Source organism: Acomys russatus, chromosome 26 (genome assembly GCF_903995435.1).
Source record: "Acomys russatus chromosome 26, mAcoRus1.1, whole genome shotgun sequence".
In the NCBI taxonomy this organism is placed as follows: domain Eukaryota; kingdom Metazoa; phylum Chordata; class Mammalia; order Rodentia; family Muridae; genus Acomys; species Acomys russatus.
In genome coordinates, this window is record NC_067162.1 from 26,486,986 (window position 1) to 26,507,709 (window position 20,724).

Sequence of the window (20,724 nt, forward strand, 5' to 3'; positions counted from 1 at the left end):
TCCATTAGCATAATATTGAAAAATGGAAGCAACCAAATTATTTTTTTCATAACCGAGCAGTGAGAGCTATGGAATATCCATCACTATTTTCGACTGCCTATTACTTTGGAGTAGGGGCAGTGCACCACATTAAATGATTACAAATCGGTTTTTTGTTTGTTTTTTCTTGAGTCTATATTCTTTCCATATCCTTATTTTGAATATTGCATATTATAGGATGATTAAAACATCTGCAAGTATTTTTTGTCAACATGTGTAGACTAATATGTCTCTGAAGAGTGCATTCAAGCCCTGTAAAACTGTATCTTCTATCCTGTCACAAAATAGGTCCTGTCTAACCTTGTATTTGCATATTTTTGTCACAATACACATCTCATTGAGCTTGATGTTTTAACAGCATTAAACCAAATTTCCCTAAATTGTTAAGACATCCTGATAGAAGAAAGGGCATTTCAGAAATATACTGCTTAATTCATATAAGCCTGAAAATGTACTATTGGCCAAAATGTTGTTCTTTAATTTGTTAGACTTCCAAAGAAGAGTCCCAGTTATGTTGGCTCAAAATTTTCTGTTTGACTTGTTTTCAGGAATTTGTCAATGTGAGCTCCCCCCTTTTGGGAGTCACAATAATTACACATTTAGTGTGGATGGTTGTGGTGTGGTACAGTCCAGTAGTATCGTGTCGGTCTTGCCAATGTACATATTTGCTCCAAAATGCATATTCAGATTGGATGTTTCAATGGCAGAGTCTGTGTATGTATGAAATGACCCAATGAATGTGCTCAATTTTTTAAAAGACAATGAAAATGGCCATGCATTTACCATTCAGCCCAGCTGCCAACCTGCGATCAGTGCACCGTTAGAAGCTTCAATCATGAATACATTTAGTTACTGAAATAGGCCTGTGGGGCTCACCGTTGTCCACTTACTGCGAAATGGACATCACTGAGCCTACAAAGTAAGCAAGCTACAGCTTAGCTTGGGATATTTTGGGGTTTGTTAGCAGCCTGGCTACAAGTTATATGCATTTTTGTCTTTGTTTTATGCATGCAGATATATTGGGACAGAGAAAATACAAATAAAATGCCACGAAATAATTCTGACAGTACTCTCACAAGAACAGGTAGGCAAGATGGTCTACTGCAAGAAATGTGCAAGCATTTTAGCATAGGTGCCTTTATCTGAAATGATTTCTAAGAACGATGATAACTGAAAGACTTTTATTAATATGATTAAAAAGTCATTATGCAGTAAAAGTGAGGGGGCTTCAAAGGTACCATCAGTGTAGACACGGACAAAAATGGACCTGCGGCCCATTCCAGCTGGAAATTTCCAGAGAATAGCTTGGAATAAAACCCTTTTGTGTGTGTGTGTGTGTGTGTGTGTGTGTGTGTGTGTGTGTGTAAGTATTTAGCATTCAATACAACTTGCTTTAAATTTGCCCTCTTCTGCCGCCACACACCCAAATGGATTTGCAGAATGCCATGAGGCACGGAACTTCCAATTATCACTCCCCTAGATTGTTTTGTTCATTTTAACATGGCTCAAGCACCTGACTGGGAATTGTAGGATATAAATAAATGTAGTCTGTTTTGCTTAGTGCTCCTTCTTGTGAGTGACAAGGCTGGTTTGCACAGGTGGTGTCTAAAATGCTCAGGCCCACCCACCCTTACTTGTGTTCTCTCTAGGATTCAAGGTGAACGCTGGACATTCTTTATTTTATTTTATTAATTTATTCATATTACATCTCAATTGTTAGCCTATCCCTTGTATCCTCCCATTCCTCACTCCCTCCCATTTTCCCCTTACTCCCTTCCCCTATGACTGTGACTGAGGGGGACCTCTTCCCCCTGTATATGCTCATAGGGTATCAAGTCTCTTCTTGGTAGCTAGCTATACTTCCTCTGAGTGCCACTAGGCCTCCCCATCCGGGGGACATGGTCAAATACTAGGTGAGAGAAGCATGGAGGAATGGGGAAATAGAAGGATCCAGAGGGTCCTAGAAATCTACAAGAAGAACATTATGAAGGCCAGTCTGGGCCCAGGGGTCCTCTTCAAACTATGGCAACAGCCAAGGACAATATGTGCAGTAAACTTTGAACCCCTACCCATATCTACCCAATGGACAGGACATTCTTCACAGTTGAGTGGAGAGTGGGGTCTGACTTTCACGCTGGGCCTTCTTTCCCAACTTTCTCATGGCTAGTTCCCTGTGGTTACGGGAATCTCCTGAAACTGAATTGATTGCTTTTCTGTTTTCCTACTGACAAGCTCCTTCATGTCCAGTGATAGCTTTCAAGAATTTGGCTAATTGCCTCTGAAACTCAGTCACCCTTTCTTCCACATGTTACTGTACTGTAGTGGTGCCTCTATTGACAACTTCCTGATAAAGTCTCACAGAAATCTAAGCACTAATATTTCCATGAGTGATGAGTTGAGTTTTATCCTAACCACAGCATGGTGAAGGATCCCTTAATAGCTGATGTATATTACAGAAATTGTCACTGGGTGGATTACTAAGTCTCAGAGGATGAGACACACTGGAGTAGGAAGGATAAAATCAAACGAAAGTGAGATTCCATGTGAAATTCCAGGTACGGCATACATCAAAGTAGAGCTTTGACAAAGAAATTATACCTGAAGTCATCCTATTTCAATCAGATGCCTTTATATTCTTTCACCAGTTATTGGGTGTGGGCTATCTAGAATTGAAGACATAGGGATAATCAGTAGCCAGGTTACTCCATTAGTTCTATGATTACAGGGTGCCCACAAAACAAAGGTAGTATAATCACAATTTCAAGCTCTTAACAGCATACCTTTCATATGGGTGAGGGATGGGTGCAAGAAGGTGGTAAGAAATATCACCTTCACAGTGTCTTCAAGGGTTATAACTCAGTTGCAATATTCTTTGTATATTATGTACAAGAAAACTATATTTTTAGAAACTAGAGAGAAGCAAGCACTAACGTAATAATTTACATTGTTATTATCAGTATTATTAAATTATTCTCAATTTACTAAGAATGAGATCTCTTTAAAGGTCCAAGTAAAGTCAAAAAGTTGATAGCAGAACCAGAATATTGAATATGTTAAAAACCTTGAAAATATAGATAACAGAACGTAGATTATTTGTGTGCTGTGCTTGTGCAGGCATCAGTGTCTTAATTAAAATCCTAGAACCACATCAGAATCAGGGCAGAGCTAAGAGGTGGCCTTGTGTGTGCCCAAAACCTCTGTACTGTGCCATGGGGTAGAGAGAGGGAGGTAGATACAGGTTTAGTAACAGACCCTGTCAGTGAAATAGGAAAGAGTGTATAGCGTAGGATACTCCATATACTGCCCTGGCTTTGTCATGTGCACATACACACACACACACACACACACACATGGACGCATACACACACACACACAAACACACACACACACACACACACACACACACACACACACACACACATCATTCTGAATCCTTTCTCCTATGCTTAAAACAATTCTCTGAGCTACCGTCATATATATCCAAATATTCATCAGAAATCAGAAGTATTTTCATCTATGCTCATAAAGAAGATTAGTCTGTAATTCTCTTTCTCTGTTGAGTCTTAATGTTGTTTGGGCATTAGGGTAACTGTGACCTCATAGAATGTTCCTTCTCTTTATAATTTCTGGAAAAACTTGAGAAGTAATTGGTGTAACTCTCCTTTGAAAGCTGAGTGGAATCTGTACTAACGCCTTCTGGCTGGCTCTAGCCTCGTTTTGATTGGGAGACTTTTTTGGCTTTTTAAGTGGGTGTTGGCATTCAAACTCAGATCACCATGCTTGGATGCCAGGCTACAGTTCCCTACTGAGTAACCTCCTCCTACTCCCCACAAGTGGACTTGACTTGGTATTTTTAGCATAAAAACATCATTTTTTTCTTAGCTTACCGTGCTTTTAAGAAGGTACCATTTATCTGTTTCATAGTCTAAGACAGTCATTTGCAGTTGAGTTACAATTTTTTTTACTCATGGTGCTTATTTTCCTGGAACTAGCTGACTGCTTAGCCGTAGGTAGTTGAGAATGCTGATCCTATTCCAATGCTGGGATGCTGGACTTGAAACATATTTGAAGATCCCATGTTCTGTACTTGGAAAGTCCTCTCTCCTTACTGTAAAGTTGAATGTAAATTATCAAACCCAGGAAATCCAGGAAGCATGGGGAATACAAGCCACTATGTAGCATTCTGACAATTGAAATTATTAAGGGCCTAAAAGTTAATTTGTCTACCGAAAAGCTAAATTACTATTCAAACGTATAATAAATTAATATTATACTCCCTTATTCATTTTAGACATAAGTAGAAAAAATAATTGCTGAATCCAACGGGCAGAGAAGGAACTTCTCCAGTTCAGCCTGCTCCAGCTCTATTTCAGCTCCTTAAATACATCTACTCACATCTACCTTGCAGCTCAAGTTGTCAAGCATATGCTATCTTAGAAAATAAAACACTTCTAGAAATTGCGCAACCCACAGTTTTATCTGCAGTGAACACTAATGTTTTTCTCTAAATATTGCTAAATTGTTTGCTAAATTGGAAGGCAGTAGCTGGGTTTTATTATCACTCTTAGAACTACTGTCTAACTTGTGGTGCTTTGAGAACTGTTAACTGTCAGTTTTTATCAAATGATCAAATATAAACATGAGATGTTAATTTATCAGACCATGCATACAGAAGTTATTTTTGTTGCATTTTTAACATTGGTTAAGGAGTAGATAGCTTACGATTGTAATTTGTATCATGAAGCATGTGCTTTGTAGTAGTGTCACCCATACCAAATGATAATGGGAGGAAGCCTGATTTAACTGGGCTTCCACAGGCCTATGGTGCATGGCTGTGCTTGGCTATACTATATATTCCTGTAACCAAAAGAAGATTTGTTTATAGAAATAGAATTTTTTTTTTTTTTTTTTTTTTTTTTTTTTATCATTTGTGCAATGCATCGTGGTTCCACTAGAAAGGAATCTTTTCATTCTACGTGTGATTGCCTGGTCCTGATTCCTCCTTTGCATTTCATCTGAAGGACATCTTGATTTTCTCTGTACTCATATTTGTTTTAGCTCTGGTAGAATTTAGATCTGGAGTGTTCTTGCATAGGTCCCTTTGTTAAAAATATGAACCTCAGCTTCATATTATAAAGGCACTGAAACTTTGAACTCATATGGTCATGCAGGAAGTCTTGACTATTGGAGACCTCCCCTTAGCAGGGAATGTGGGACCTTCTTGTTGCTTTATTGTTGCCAGTGTATATGAAACCAAGCATGCTGCCATAGCTGTACAGATCAACCAGGAGCCCTATATTTTGACATGTTTCCTGTCACAGGTCCCAAAGTAATATGCTTTTAAAGTTGACTTTCCCTCTGGCAGTTTTGAAAATACTACAAAACCAGCACAGCACTCTTACATACAGCAATGCTTCAGGTTTTAAAAAAGTTGTTCAGTAGCTATATCTTGTGCCATCATGTAGGAACTTGGGTTGCACATATACACAGTCCATTGATTAAGCAGCACAGACAAGATAGACGGCTTGGAAATTTGTTCTTTTCATTCTGGGTGCATATGGACAGAAGTCAATGCGCATGACTTCTGTAGACTAGTTAGTGCTCAGAAATAAACAGATATGATAGGTGTATAGTTACAGTAGATCTGGAGAGCTTTTGGTATAACAGTACATAGACCTGGATTATCAAGAATCTTATGCTCTAACACTAGGGACTTTTGTGGCTTTAGAAGTATTACCAGCATTACACACTCTGGAAAAAAAAATTAGAGTAAATATTTCCCAAAAGAATGCACTATGGACAAGTCAAAGTTGAAAAACAAAACAAATCCAGAATTCCATGGGTGGCATAAGAAGTACATTCTTTACAACGCTGCAATAGACAGGATATATAAACATATCATGATATAATAATGGTTTGAAACAAAGAGTTATCCTTCAAATTATATTGACACAGAATTTATTCTAAATTCTTAACTTTTATAACAGTCCACACCAAACAACTATGAGCTTATTCATGCCTGTAAATATGTGAGTATAAGTACTCAGTATAATTACAATAGTGACAGCTACACACTCAGTACCACTTTGAATGTGGGATGTTTATTCAAAAGAACAGTTGTCTAAGAAGGTAGTAAGTGACAGAATAACACTTTGTGTCTGTGACTATTTTTCATAATTTATAGGTTTTTAATTTTCATAATTTGTAATGCAAATATTTAGTCCAGATGATGGGGTGTCATGAGGCATATAAATTGTCATGAACCAAGCCTGAAGAAGAAAAGCATTCAGTAAATATTTAAGCTACACATCATAGATAAAGATTAAAAGTGTATTTAATGAATGGCGATTGGGGTATTTAGGGATCCTCATATTTTCTTCTATAGTTCTTTAAACTTCTAGATTTGCTAATTATCTCTAATAAATAGACATGACTTTTATAATGTAAAGCACCTATTTAAAATGGCCCTACCGTGTCTCCTTTCACCTCCAATGATCACTGGGAGAGTTCTCACCAATGTCTATAAAGTCTCTGTGGGAAAAGGGGAAATACTGCAATAATATAATGTAATGTCCTATAAAATAAAATGCAAGCAGAATCACTGTGGGTTAATGGGGATTTGTTAGCAAGCATCTATCTGAATTAAAACAGAAAAAGGGACTCCAGCTCCTATTTATTTAGAAGGCACCAGTCACAGCAACAAAATTTGTAGACTTGGTGTCCTACAGGGAGTCTTACTTTAATGTATATAGGCAATATGTCTACACAGGACAATTTCATTTTATTAAAGGGAAATTTCTTAATTTGCTTAACTTTTGTAGAGAGCATGGGTCAGACATTGTTATCCACATAAAGGCCCTACACTCTAAATTCATCCAGACAGGTAGACAGTGAATGAGAGTATGTCCCTTAGAAAACCCCAGAGACAGATCATTGTAGTGTACAGTATGCAAATTTTTATCCCCCCAGGCAAGACAGTGTGTAAAGTTGATAGTGTTAGGCCTCTATTTTTTCCTATATTTCATATCAGCTAGCTAAACCTTTTTTAATATATATATTTTTAATATATTCATATTACATCTCAATATGACTGTGACTGAGGAGGACTTCCTCCCCCTGTTTATGCTCTTAGGGTATCAAGTCTCTTCTTGGTAGCCTGCTATCCTTCCTCTGAGTGCCACCAGGCCTCCCCATCAAGGGGACGTGGTCAGATATGGGACACCAGAGTTCATGTGAAAGTCAGTCCCCACTCTCCTCTCAACTGTGGAGAATGTCCTGTCCATTGGCTAGATCTGAGTAGAGGTTCAAAGTTTACTGCATGTATTGTCCTTGTCTGGTGCCATAGTTTGAGCAGGACCTCCGGGCCCAGGTCCGTCCATCATAATGTTCTTGTAGGTTTCTGGGATCTTTTTATTTCCACATTCTTCCATGCTTCTCTCACCTAGTGTCCCAATAGGGACCTACTTCCATGCTAAGTGAAGACTTTCATGGGACATGGACCTTGTGCTAGGGTCCAGATATAAGTGAGTATATACTATTTGACTCTTTCTGCTTCTGGGTTAACTCACTCATTATGATCATTTCTAGTTCAATCCATTTGTCCACAAATTTCAGAAATTATTTATCTATTTATTTATTTATTTTTAATTCCTTGTTTTTAATAGTATAAATGTACCACAGTTTCTTTATCCATTCTCCTACTGTGGGACATTTAGGCTGTTCCCATGTTCTGGCTATTATGAATAAGTCGCCATGAACATGATTGAGCATATGTCTTTGTTGTGTGCTGGAGCATCTTCTGGGTATATTCCAAGGAGTGGAATAGCTGGGTCTTGAAGAAGCCTTATTCCCAGTTTTCTGAGATAGCGCCAGATAGATTTCCAAAGTGGCTATACTAGCTTGTATTCCCACCAGCAATGAAAGAGTATTCCTCTCTCTCCACATCCTTGCCAGCATGTGGTGTCACTTGAATTTTTGATCTTTACCATTCTGATGGGTGTAAAATGGAATCTCAGAATTGTTTTGATTTGCATTTTCCTGATGACTAAGGAGGTTGAGCATTTCTTCAAGTGTTTCTCAGCCATTCGATATTCCTCTGTTGAGAATTCTCTGTTTAGTTCTAAGCCCCATTTCTCAATTAGGTTATTTGGTCTGGTGGTGTTTAATTTCTTGAGTTCTTTATATATTTTGGATATTAGACCTTTGTCAGATGTAGGGTTGGTGAAGATCTTTTCCCAGTCTGTAGGCTGTCGCTTTATTCTCTTGAAAGTGTCTCCTGCCTTACAGAAGCTTCTCAGCCTCATGAGGTCCCATTTATTAATTGTTGACCTTAAGGCCTGGGCTGTTGGTGTTCTGTTCAGGAAGTTGTCTCCTGTGCCAATGTGTTACAGGCTCTTCCCCACCTTTTCTTCTAACTGACTTAATGTCTCTGGTTTTATGTTGAGGTCTTTGTTCCACTTGGATTTGAGTTTTGTGCATGGTGACAAATATGGGTCCAATTGCATTTTTTACACATAGACATCCAGTTAGACCAGCACCATTTGTTGAAGATACTATACTTTTTTCCATTGAATAGATTTGGCTTCTTTGACTTAAATCAAGTGACCATATGTGTGTGGATTCATATCTGGGTCTTCAATTCTATTCCACTGATCAACCAGCCTATTGCTGTGCCAGGACCATGCTGCTTTAATTACTGTTGCTTTATAGTATAGCTTGAGATCAGGTATGGAGATTCCTCTAGAGGATCTTTTATTGTACAAGATTGTTTTAGCTATTCTGGGTTTTTGTTTTTCCGTATGAAGTTGAGAATTGAACTTTCAATGTCTTTAAAAAATTGTGTAGGAATTTTGATAGGGATTGCATTGAATCTGTAAATTGCTTTTGTTAAGATGTCCATTTTTACCATGTTAATTCTCCTAATCCCTGAGCAAGACAGATCATTCCATCTTCTCATGTCATCTTTAATCTCTTCAGAGATTTGAATTTTTTTTTCAAACATGTCCTTCACTTACTTGGTTAGAATAACTCCTAGATATTTTATATTGCTTGTGGCTAATGTGAAGGGTGTTCTTTTCCTAATTTCTTCTTCTGAATGACTGTCATTTGTATATAGGAAGGCTACTGACTCTTTTGAGTTAATTTTGTATCCAGCCAATTTGCTGAAGGTGTTTATCAGCTGTAGGAGTTCTCTGGTGGACCCAACCCATGTACTTAGTCCAGTTAGCACTGAGTCCATCCAGGGTCTTTGGCCCAAACCATGTGCCGAGCTCAGTCAGGGTCCTGGGGCCCAAACCACGTGCCGAATTCAGCTAGGGTCTCAGGACCCAATCTGTGCACTGAGTTCAGCTAGAGTCTCTGGGCCCAAACTGTGCACCAGGCTTAGTCAGGGTCCTGGGGCCCAAATCCTGCGCTGATTGAGGTAGAGTCTCTGGGCCCAAACCACATGCCTAATTCAGCTTGCACCCTGAGCTCAGCTAAGGGTCTCAGGGAGGGGACTGTGCACTGCTGAGCTCAGCTAGAGTCTCAGGGGCTGCACAGTGCACCGGGTCCAGTTTAGGTCTCTGCCCCCAAACCAGGCACAGAGCTCAGCTAGTGTCTCAGGGTCTAAATCTTGCACTGAGTCCCCTCTCCCGCAGCAATTCCCACCGGTTACCACACCAATCACCTCTTCCGGAGAGTTCCCAGTTGCCAACCTCAGCTGCTGCTGCTGCCGCTATGATCCAAGAACATCCACGCTCCTCCTGTGTGCAGTGGTACACAGGTTTTCTGTATTTTGTTCCTTTCAAATTGTGGAGTACTCCCGCTGTAGTGGGGTGGGGAGCTCAGCGTTCCTGCTTAAGAATTCTGTGCAATTCTCTGAATTGTTTACTGGAGCTTCTAAACACGGCCCACACTGCTTGCCACCATCTTGGAGTCCCTAGGCCTCTATTTTTAAGCCAATTCTTCCAAAAGGTTTAGACCACTTGTCTAGTCTGCTGTGTTTTTCCATATGGAAATATGCATGCAAATTGAACACCATATAGCCAGGGTTAAGTGAGCAGTGTTCAGTGATATTGATGATATTATTAAGCCAAACTAACAAGAGAACATTTTCTTCCTATCTACTTTTGCTTCGCTTTCCTTTTCTTAGGTTTCCTCTATTTCCCCTTGTCTTACTCCCTATTTCCTTCTTCCACCTGCCTTCATCCCTCCTACCTTTGTCACATATAGTCTAGGCTGCCCTTGAACTTGCTCTGTAGCTGAGGATAAACTTGAACTTCTAAGCCTCCCGTTAAGTAGGAAGACATTTTTGAATCTTGAAGACTATGTAAGAATCTCCTAAAACAATTCTACTTGTTGCATAATTTAAAAGAACCCCTGCATTGCATTATATTGTGGTTTAGCCAGCATATCTGCTAGTTTTTTGTCTATGCATTTATATTCTATTCAAATTACTATGTGGAAGAGTTTCTGTTTTTTTTTTTTAATTTAAGCTTTTTTTTTCTATCTTAATGTTTCTCTTCATAAAAATAATGAGTAAATTGCCACAGCATTAACTTGTAATTATGTTCTCACTCTTTATTCATTTGAGTTACCTTAGTTCATTTCAAGTTCTAGGAGATAGAAATTTTGAAAAAGAAAAAATAAATTCTTAATTCTATCACTTACAGAAGGGATTATCAGCTTGAGTATTTACATGCCAGCAAATGTCTTGAGTATGCTTATCGCATAATAATACATTTAGTGGAAGCTAACTTTCTACATATGTGTGTACAGTAATGTGTTTAATTTTTCATCTAAATTTTATGTTGGTAAGAAAGCAGAGCACTACTGGTTTCTAAGGCCAGACAAGTTTCTAAGCTCAATTTGAGACATAGATAACTTTGTTATCATAAACAACGAAATTACTTACATGATATGAAGTTATCAATTCCTCAAACTGGATTCCTTCGTCCTTTCAAAAAGATGAAGTATTCACTTAAGTTATTGGAGCATTTTCCCTGCTAACCTCACAAAAATGACAGCATTCTTACATGGCTTTGATGTGGGGTTTGTCTTTTACTCCCCTTTATTCTGTTTGTTAAGTGATTTATTTGATAGATTTAAGAATTAACACAAGGATAGGAAGAAATGCCTTGGGTCTTTTTGGCAGGGTTTCAAACTGAGTTCATGTTTACACAGTGTTCTGGTCCATATAGCTAAATCTTCACATTGACAGGGTTAGAAAGTGTGTCATAGGGCTCCTCTGATTCTTGTGTATAGACCTTGGGGCTTTTAACTTTAGAGTCTATGTACTAAGTCTTCCTGCTGTCACTTTGCTCTCTCTCATCCATCTTTCAGTCCACCTTAGATCATATTAGATAGGGAATATGATTGTGCATTTTATAAATATACAAATACAATTCAGCATTTTTCTCCTTCTCAGAATAGTCAGCTGATATTGGCAAGTTTGCCTTCTTCTCTTTCTTCTGGTGAAAGAATATTATGCATGTCAGTGTGCAGTACAGACCATTGCCTAAACATATTCACTTAATTTTGTAACTAATCCATGTTGACAAGTGCAATGCCCTCCAATTTACAAAGGAGGAGCCTGTCACAAAGATTTAGGAAGTGACAGAGCGTGGCTACTCAAACATATCTGTCTGGACATGAAGGATTTCTATAGGTCTATACTGTATATCTCTATATAAAATTAGTTACAGTGTGTGTGTGTGTGTGTGTGTGTGTGTTGTTGTTGTTGTTGTTATTGTTGAGATAAGGTATCACTGTGCAATAAATGTTGACATTGAGATACTGCCCTTTGGATCTTGGTTCCATGTGCTGGGATCATCAATGTGCAAAATTTTTCTACTCATATTTTTTAATTCGTAGACAGTAATTATCCTATGTTTAAATATAAAAATTTTCCAGGGTTATTTTGCCTGGAAACATGGTGTTTTCTAACTGGGCTCACCAAGGTCATATTCTCTACCAGGAAAGCAGCCAATATTTATGCCGGATTCCTCATCTACTGAGATTATTCTTGGACCATTCCATATGGGTATAAAGGCCATTCCATCTTTATTCTCCTAAGCACCCCTGTTACATGCTCTGTCTTTGTTATTCATGATGTTTTGTTGTTGCTATTATCACTTTTAGACTCACTGAATATAACTAGAATCATAGTGTTACCATGAATTTGGAACTATCCATTGGACCCTGATGATCTCCTCATTATGTACACGCTGAAGGCAATGGCTGCTCTTCCCCCAGTAGCCAATGGTTCATCAGGAAGGAGTAGAGTCCTTTAAGCCCCTCTCTGATACTAGATCCATGGCTGAATGTTAATAGACACAGATACTGTGAAGTCATGACTACATTTTCTCTGCTTTCCAAAAAGTTAATACATTGTAGTCCTGCTCCCTGTTTTATGGATCTTACATTCTTTCTAACCCCCTATTTCATGACTTGCCCTTAGCCTTATATGTATATATGTGTATATATGGCTCAGCACTCAGCCATCACTTTTCCCCAGCACCTTGAGTAGTCATGCGTCTCTGTGTTCACTACCATTTATCACAAAAAGAGGAGGCTCGTCTGATTAAGGCTACTGCTGGAAATACATAGCCATTTTTCTCTAAGCATGAACATAAATATTAAGATGGCAATTGGTAGCATCTTAGATACTCAACAGTATTAAGTTTATTGCTAAAGTCTAAGATGATGACTTTTGCGGGGTTTTTGACCAGGTCTGTAGTATCAGGTATGAATTCTTTAATGTACAACAGCCTCAAATCCAAGCAGAGAGTGGTTTGTTCCTCCTATACCAATTGGGACACTATTGCTGCACTAATGGGCACATCATACTCAGAAAGTTGATATTATAGATCACAGGGTTCACAACTGGCTAAGAGTACTGCTGCCTTTTCTCAGCTGCTTTTTCTTCCTTTGTATATCACCTGTTAGCACTATGAAAACTAGCCAGAGGAAATTTAAAAAAAAGCTTGCATCTTACTTATAGTTTGATTTGTCTGTACAGTTTGTGCTATTTTCACCAAAATGTTCTCACCAAAAAAGAAACAAGTGTTTCTTTTTTCTTTTTCATCTTTTTTTGGTTTGATTTCTTGTTTTGTATTCTTCATTTTTCTTTTGTTAACATCATCTTGTGATGGTAACTGTGGGTGGCCTGGCATATGTTAAGTAAACCAGGCTGGCCTTGAAGTTTTAACAATCATATATTGTTTTTTTCTTCTCAAACCCTGGGAATTGTATGCATGTATGTACTACCATGCTTTTAAAGCTCCTGGTGTGCCTTTCAGAGGAAACACCAGCTAGCTCTCTCATCATCATTCCTTGCTTCTTTCAATAAAAGAATACATTAAAGATCAAGTGACACACATCTTAAGTCTATAGTGCTCCCAAAGGAACTAAAGTCACTCTAATTAAACAAGATTATTTAATTTGTACCTTAAGCTCTTTACAGTTTTTCAAGTTTCCAACCTTCTTATGTCCCTTTAGTAATTGTTTACTGAATCTCCATCACTTGCCAGCACTGTTACAGTTAATAGCATAGTACTCATTAGTAAATGTGGACCTGACTTTTCATCCTCACGTCACTCACAGTATAATGCTGCTAAAGATGTTAATCAATTATATAAGTGTAAAATTCAACTGGAAAGTGCTGTGCAGTTGATACACATGCTGCTCTGAGTATTTTTAGAAAGAGAGCTTGCACGTATTCCTAAGTTGAAGGAAGCAGTGATGGAATCCACTGAGTAAGACTTAGCAAAGTTAATTCAAGGGAGACTGGATGCAGAAAAACAACTTCCAGTAAGTGGGAAAAGAATGGAGAATGTGACTGTGAAAGGAAGGAACATGGTGAATTAAATGAGATAGGGGAAGGATGGCATGGTGCTTTGTAACAGGAGGATAAAAGGCCATGTTTTTAGATACGGAAAAGACTGATTTGCAGAAATATCATTTAAAATGGCAAGTGGTGTTTAATAATATATTTCTCTTGTATTGCTTTGAAAGAAATATCAGTATAAGACTGAAAGACAACTTCTACCCAGTGTGTATAATAAACTAATTGTCCAATGGGGGGCAAATTATATAAATAGTGCAACAAAATGTATTATTTGTGGACTCCAGAAATATCTTGTTTCAATTAAAAACTGTGATTTAATAAAAATTAAGTAGTATTAGAACCCCCATAATAAAAGAGAAAGGAAAGAGTGTGATAGAATTTTGAAATGGTGAGTGGTGTTATGTGTGTCTACTTTCTTAGTTACAGTGATACTGTGGACCTTTGCATAAAAATAGACTTGCCAAACTATGCATAGTAAGTACAAATGTGGAGTTTTTGCGTGCCAATTGTAAGATATACATCAATAAGGCTATAACATGGTGAGTGTCTTACATCAGTGATCTTTATTATTACTTGAAAGACTAGTTGCCTTATAGACCTTCTGCAAGAAATGTTACTGCTCCAAGAGAGAAACCATGCCCCCCAATATTAGGTTATAATGGAGGATTAGTTGTGAGGATCTATTGGCATACATCAATATCCTAATTTTTTTAACTATTGGATAAAGTGTTACACTTCTTTTACATCGCTGTGTGCACATCTACAATCTGTATACAGGTATATTAGGTATGCACATGCATGTATGTATGGAAATATTTCTCAGTGTGAATAAGAGCACATGTGCCAGTGTGCTTGTAGAAGTCATATGATAGCCATGGGCGCAACCTTGGATTCTTTCTTGGTTACTACTGCTTAGACCAGGCTAGCCATCCTGGGCGCTTCCAATATCCTCTTTTCTCTGCCTCTTATCTCACTATTGGAGCACTAGAATTACATACAGCACCATACCTACCTTTATGTGAGTTCTGGAGACTCAAAGTCAGGTCTTCGTGCTTCTACTTTACCTACTAACTAAGACCATGTGAGGCTGTTAGGATAACTGCTAAATATATAGAAATTGGGCAAAAAAAAAAAAAAAAAAGTTGGAAGAGCAAGAAAAATAAGACTGATAATGTGTGCAAAAGGCTTGTTATATTTGTTTAATAATAAGCTTCACAACACAGTAATGGAGCAATTATAACTGTATTCTTAATTCCCTAAACTAAGCTGGTTTCCTCCCAGCATACATCCTAGAGATACTTGCACTTTGGAGCTTTCCCTGTTCCAGCTCTTTCTTCTGATCTCTCTTGGCCCATGGTTGAATCCCCTACTTCCTTTTCTAACTCCACCTCACATGATTAGTAAGAAATCCACCCCTATTTTCGTCTCTGCTCAGTTATTGGCTGTAGGCTTCTTTATTGGCATATCAGGGGACAGCAAGGGGGCAGTGCTTATACAACACTGAAACAGGAGATTTTTCAGCACAAGTATAGTGACACAATATAGGAGAGGTACAGAAGTAAGCATTTGAATTACACAGTAACTTTTTGCCTAGAGTTTGCAGGTAGAGGCTCAGAGGTGTCTCACCTATAGCCTGTTGGCATCAGCATTGATTCTGCAGAGTTCCCACTTGAACTCTTTCTACTTTGTCATTCATTAGGCAGAGAAGAAAGGAAATATGCTCCCACCATACGATAAGGACATTTATTCAGCTAGCAGTTCATAGCAGTTTTATTTGTAATAGTGATAAATTGTAAACAACCCAGATGTCCCTTAACTGAAGAATGGATAAAGAAACTGTGATTCATTTACACAATAGAATACTACTCAGCTATTAAAAACAAGGACATCATGAAATTCACAGGCAAATGGATGGAACTAGAAAATACCATCCGAAGTTATGTAACTGAGACATAGAAAGGGACACATGACATATACTCACTTATAAGCAGATTTGAGCCATATAATACAGGATAATCATACTGCAATCTCCGTCAGATGGTGGAATAGAAGAGACAATGGAAGTGGTTAAGGAGAGGGAAGTTATAGAAGGAGTGCAAAGAGAAATGAGGGTGGAGATAAGACCTGGGAAGAATTGCAAAGGAGGACAGAGGGCTTATAGGAAGAAGAAAAACAGGGACATCTCTGTGACAAGCTGGGAGGCCTACAAAAGACTAGGCTCCTGGGAGGACGTATGTGTTATTGTAGCTGAGATGCCTAGTAGCAGGAGTCATGGAGACTGGAGAGGACACCCTCTAGAGAGGACTCCTTGTGGAGGAAGGGAACAACAATATGCTCACTAATACTTTGACCCAAAATTAGCTCTACCTACAGGATATGAAGGATAAAAGTATAGGATGGATTGAAGGAATGCCCACCCAACGCTTGGCCCAACCCGAGACTCAATCAATGAGAGAGAGCTAAGCCCTGACACTATTAAAAAGAGTCTGATATGCTTGCAGATGGGAGTCTAGCATAGTGTGCTCTCAGAAGATCCACCTAGCAGTGCACGGAAATAGATGCTGAGGCTCATAGCCAAACACTGGGCAGAGTACAGGGAGTGTGAGTGTGTGTGTTTGGGGGAGGATATAAGGGTCAGATGGGACAGGAGCTTCATAAGGAGATCAATAGAGCCTACTAACCAAGGCCCAGAAGGGACTGTGGAGTCTGAAGCACCAATCAAGACCATGCATGGACTGCCCCCTACACAGATGTAGCCAATGGGCATCTCAGTCTTCATTTGGGTCCCCTAGTAAGGAGAGTGAGGACTGTCTCTGACATGAACTCTGCTGCCTGCTTTTAGATCACTTCTGCCTGGTAGGGCTGCCTGGCCAGGCCACGGGGGAAGAGGATGCTCTCCATTATGAGGCTCTGATTAGTTGGGTATTGGGTAGGTTAGTGGGGAACTTTCCCTTTTCTGAGGAGTAGGGGAGAGGTGTTAGGAGGAAGAGAGAAGGAGGGTGGGAGTGGGAGGAAAGTAGGGAGGGGGCTACGGTGGGGATATAAAGTGAATTTAAAAAAAAATTAAGTCATCTTTCCTATGAATTTCCAATAGAAAAATCTTTAAAAGGCTATGTTTTAACAGATTTATAGGAAACCACTCAAGAAAGTTAGATGCGTCTCAAGTCGGGGCTGCTTCAGAAGTGTTGATCTTCATGAGGCTACTTAGTCACCTATTAAGCCAGTTTCCTCAGAGCTAACAACTCGATGTGTCTCTCATTGTATATCATTGTCTCTTCTCCTAAAATGAACTGTGTTGTGAAAATACACAAAGGCTGTTAAAAACCACCAGGAAAACATCTCAAACTAAATGTGTACAACCAATTTATTTTGAAGACACATTGTAACAGTAAAACAAATACTAATGATTGTTGGTTCATGGTATATTAAGTAGTCCTGAAATAGTAGCCAGGGAAAAATATAGAGGTGCTATCTTCTGAGGGGTATTAAGCCTAAAGTCCAATTTGCTAAATCTTCCTTTCAGAAGGGAAATAGGAAGCAATCACAAAGGACACAGCAGGGATGCTCTATTACACAAAGTCATTCTCACTGTTAAAAAAAAAAATCATCCAACTAAACGGGCTGCAGAATCAAAAGATCAGGCTGGTTGTAGATGCCAATGAAGCGCCTACCCCTCTAAGTAAAAAAACTTAAATTCATCTACTTACCTTGTTAAAGGCTAAGAAAAGTTTTTTTAAACCTTGCAGTTTGCTTCACCAGGGATTTCCTTTCAGATAATTTTCAGGGACTCAAAGACTATTAAGACATGATGAATCAGGTTCAGGCAAAGTGCTTGATGTGCAAGCCTGACAATTTAAAAGCTTGATAGTAGTTTGATAGTAGCTCATGTATGTAATCCAAGAACTCCTGTAGAAAGATAGAAGACAGGGACAGAGGAATTTCTGGAAGATCATTGTCTAACAATTTGGCATATGCAGTACTGAACAAAAACTGCCTCAATAGCAAGGTGCAAATGGAGGGACACTAAGGATTCTTTTGATTTCTAAAAGTGTAATATGACATATATGTACCCACTCTCATACACACATACATACACACTCTCTCACACATACAGAGAGAGAGAGAGAGAGGGAGGGAGGGAGGGAGGGAAAAAGGGAGAGAGAGAGAGACAGACAGACAGAAAGACAGACAGAAGACATAGAGAGACAGAAAGACACAGACACACACACACACACACACACAGAGGGTTGGAAGGAAGTGGGTAACACAGGTACCAAACAAGGAGGTAAGAGGAGTAAGAAGATGAGGAGAGAAGAGAAGGAGAGAGGAGAGGAGAGGAGAAGAGAGGAGAGGGGAGGAGAAGAGAGGAGAGGGGAGGACCAGAAAAAGGAGATGGAGAAGAGACTAGGAGAAGGTAATATTTGCTACTTTGTATCTGAAATGTAGTACATATTTGCTCTTTTCAGAATATTTTGTCTCTCAAAAAGTTAAGATGACAAATATAGTATTACAGAGGTGATGTCATTTTTCTTAGTGTTTCTGCTCATCCAAATGAACCCTGAAACTCTACTGTCTCTCATTGATTTTGATAAAATATATGATACTGAAAACAGAGGTTTGATTGCAGTCTTTAACACTGGAGATACATTCATTGTTGATAGAGAGCTAATTTCAGGCGATGCTGTCCTCTGCGCATTGTTCTCCTGGGAAGCTTGTCTTCTCTCACATACAAAGAACAATCTCCCCACTCAGCCTCAGACTCATAGCCACTTCTGCTCAGCCTCAGCCTCATAGCCACTCTGCAAGCTCCTGCTTACCACACCGTCTCATTTTCTGACCCATTTGAACTTTGGGTCTCATCCATGGTTCTTTTTATAGTATGTTTTTCCTTAGTCTGTGTTTGCGTCGCTAGAAAAATATTAGCCTGTCAAGTGGCAGAAATAATTATGTCTGGCCTGTGGTTGGTGTCCTTGTAGTATGAAATGTTTCTATGCACTCACATATTTTGTTTGTTAGCATTTTTAAAAGTTCTTGAAGTTTTAGAGGAATAAAATCTTACACTGTTCACTTATTGTAGGCTTTACTTACCTACAGAGTGTCTTCTGTATGATAGACACTCAAAGCTAGGCATTTGTAATAACTTAGAAACACATATTTGGCAATAACCAAGCATAGAATCACTTGATTATATAAGTAGTGAACATGATAATCAACAGAGGAATAAAATAATAAGTATACAGATAATATTTCTCATTCTGACACTTGAGTCTACATGATACTACATATGCATATTTAATACCTATGGCCTAAAGTGGAATTTCTTTCTTTGATCATCACATTAGCACCTTTTTCTCACACACACACACATATATATATATGTGTGTGTATGTATATATATATGTGTGTGTATGCACATACATATGTGCATGAAATAACAATTAGTGAAGAAAGCGGACATGAATTTTAAGGAGGCAGTAGAGAGGTATAGCTGAGGATTTTGGTCAAGATAAAATGGAGAAGTGTTACAATTATGTTATAATCTCAAAAATAAAATGAAGTAAATATTTGGTGCTTCCAAGAAATCAATGAAGTAAGGAGATAACCACCCCTGAAAGGAAAGGCAGACACATATCATGCATTTGATATATGATTTATCTAGAGCACAGAAAGAAGTCTCAGGAGCTACTATTAAAATTAAATTGGCAAACATATGAGAAGACATTTTTCCATAAAGATATCCAAGAAGACAAATTCATTAAAATATTATCAGCATTATTATCCGCAAGAAATATGTAAACCAAAATAAAAACGAGATTCTACTTTATGTTCACTACAATGATTATATACAAAAAAAGGTGCACAATACCAAGTGCTAGAAAGGATATGGAGAAAATGGAACCCGCATTTTGCTGACAAGGATGTAAATTGGTGAAAATTGTTCTGGAAATGCTTAGAAGCTTTTCTCACATGCCAACCATAGTCTTGGCGCATGATACTTCCATTATGCGCCAAGATATATATCCAAACGAAGTGAAAACGAACATCCCTAAAATATTCCTCATTGATGCACATAAAAACATTGTTCAGTACAGAAAAGATGTGGAAACTACCCAAAGTCTATCATTTTAAAAATAACACATAAATATAGTAGCCGTGGAATAAGAAATCTCTAATTAGAAAAATCCAGCCATGTCTCAATACATGCTACAAGATTGTGGAACCTTGAAAGCATTGTGAGAAGAAAAAGTCAGTCACTTAGAGATACAAATCACATACATCAAATAAGGAAATCTAGTCAGGCCAAACCTTGAACCCCACCATATGACGGGCAGAAGCGGGAGGGGCTCCATGACTTTACACCATGTTCTACAGGTCTATATAGTGAGTTCCAGCCCAGCAAGAACTACAGAGTGAGAGCTATCACACACACACAACAGCGAATCAATGGAAGTAGGAAGTAAAGCAGTTTCCAGGGCTGGAGGTATAACACTTAATGGTGAGAAACATGGGATGCCTGCTGATAGATAAAAATGTCCTTTGGAGGAAGAATTATGAAATTGTTCTAAAATTGGTTTTGTTGATGATTCTGCAAATATTACTACAGCAAAACCACTAACTCTTACACCTCAACTGTCTGAAATGTGTAGTATTTAGATTGTATCTCAATAAAATTGTTTTCTAAGAAGGAAAAAGTCAGGACAGTAACAGATCATCTTAAAGCTTCCCTTGGACTAGCAGGCTACCAAGAAACTTGATACCCTATGAGCATATAAAGGGGGAGGAGGTCCCCCTCAGTCACAGTCATAGGGGAGGGGAGTAAGGGGAAAAGGGGGGGGAGGGAGGAATGGGAGGATACA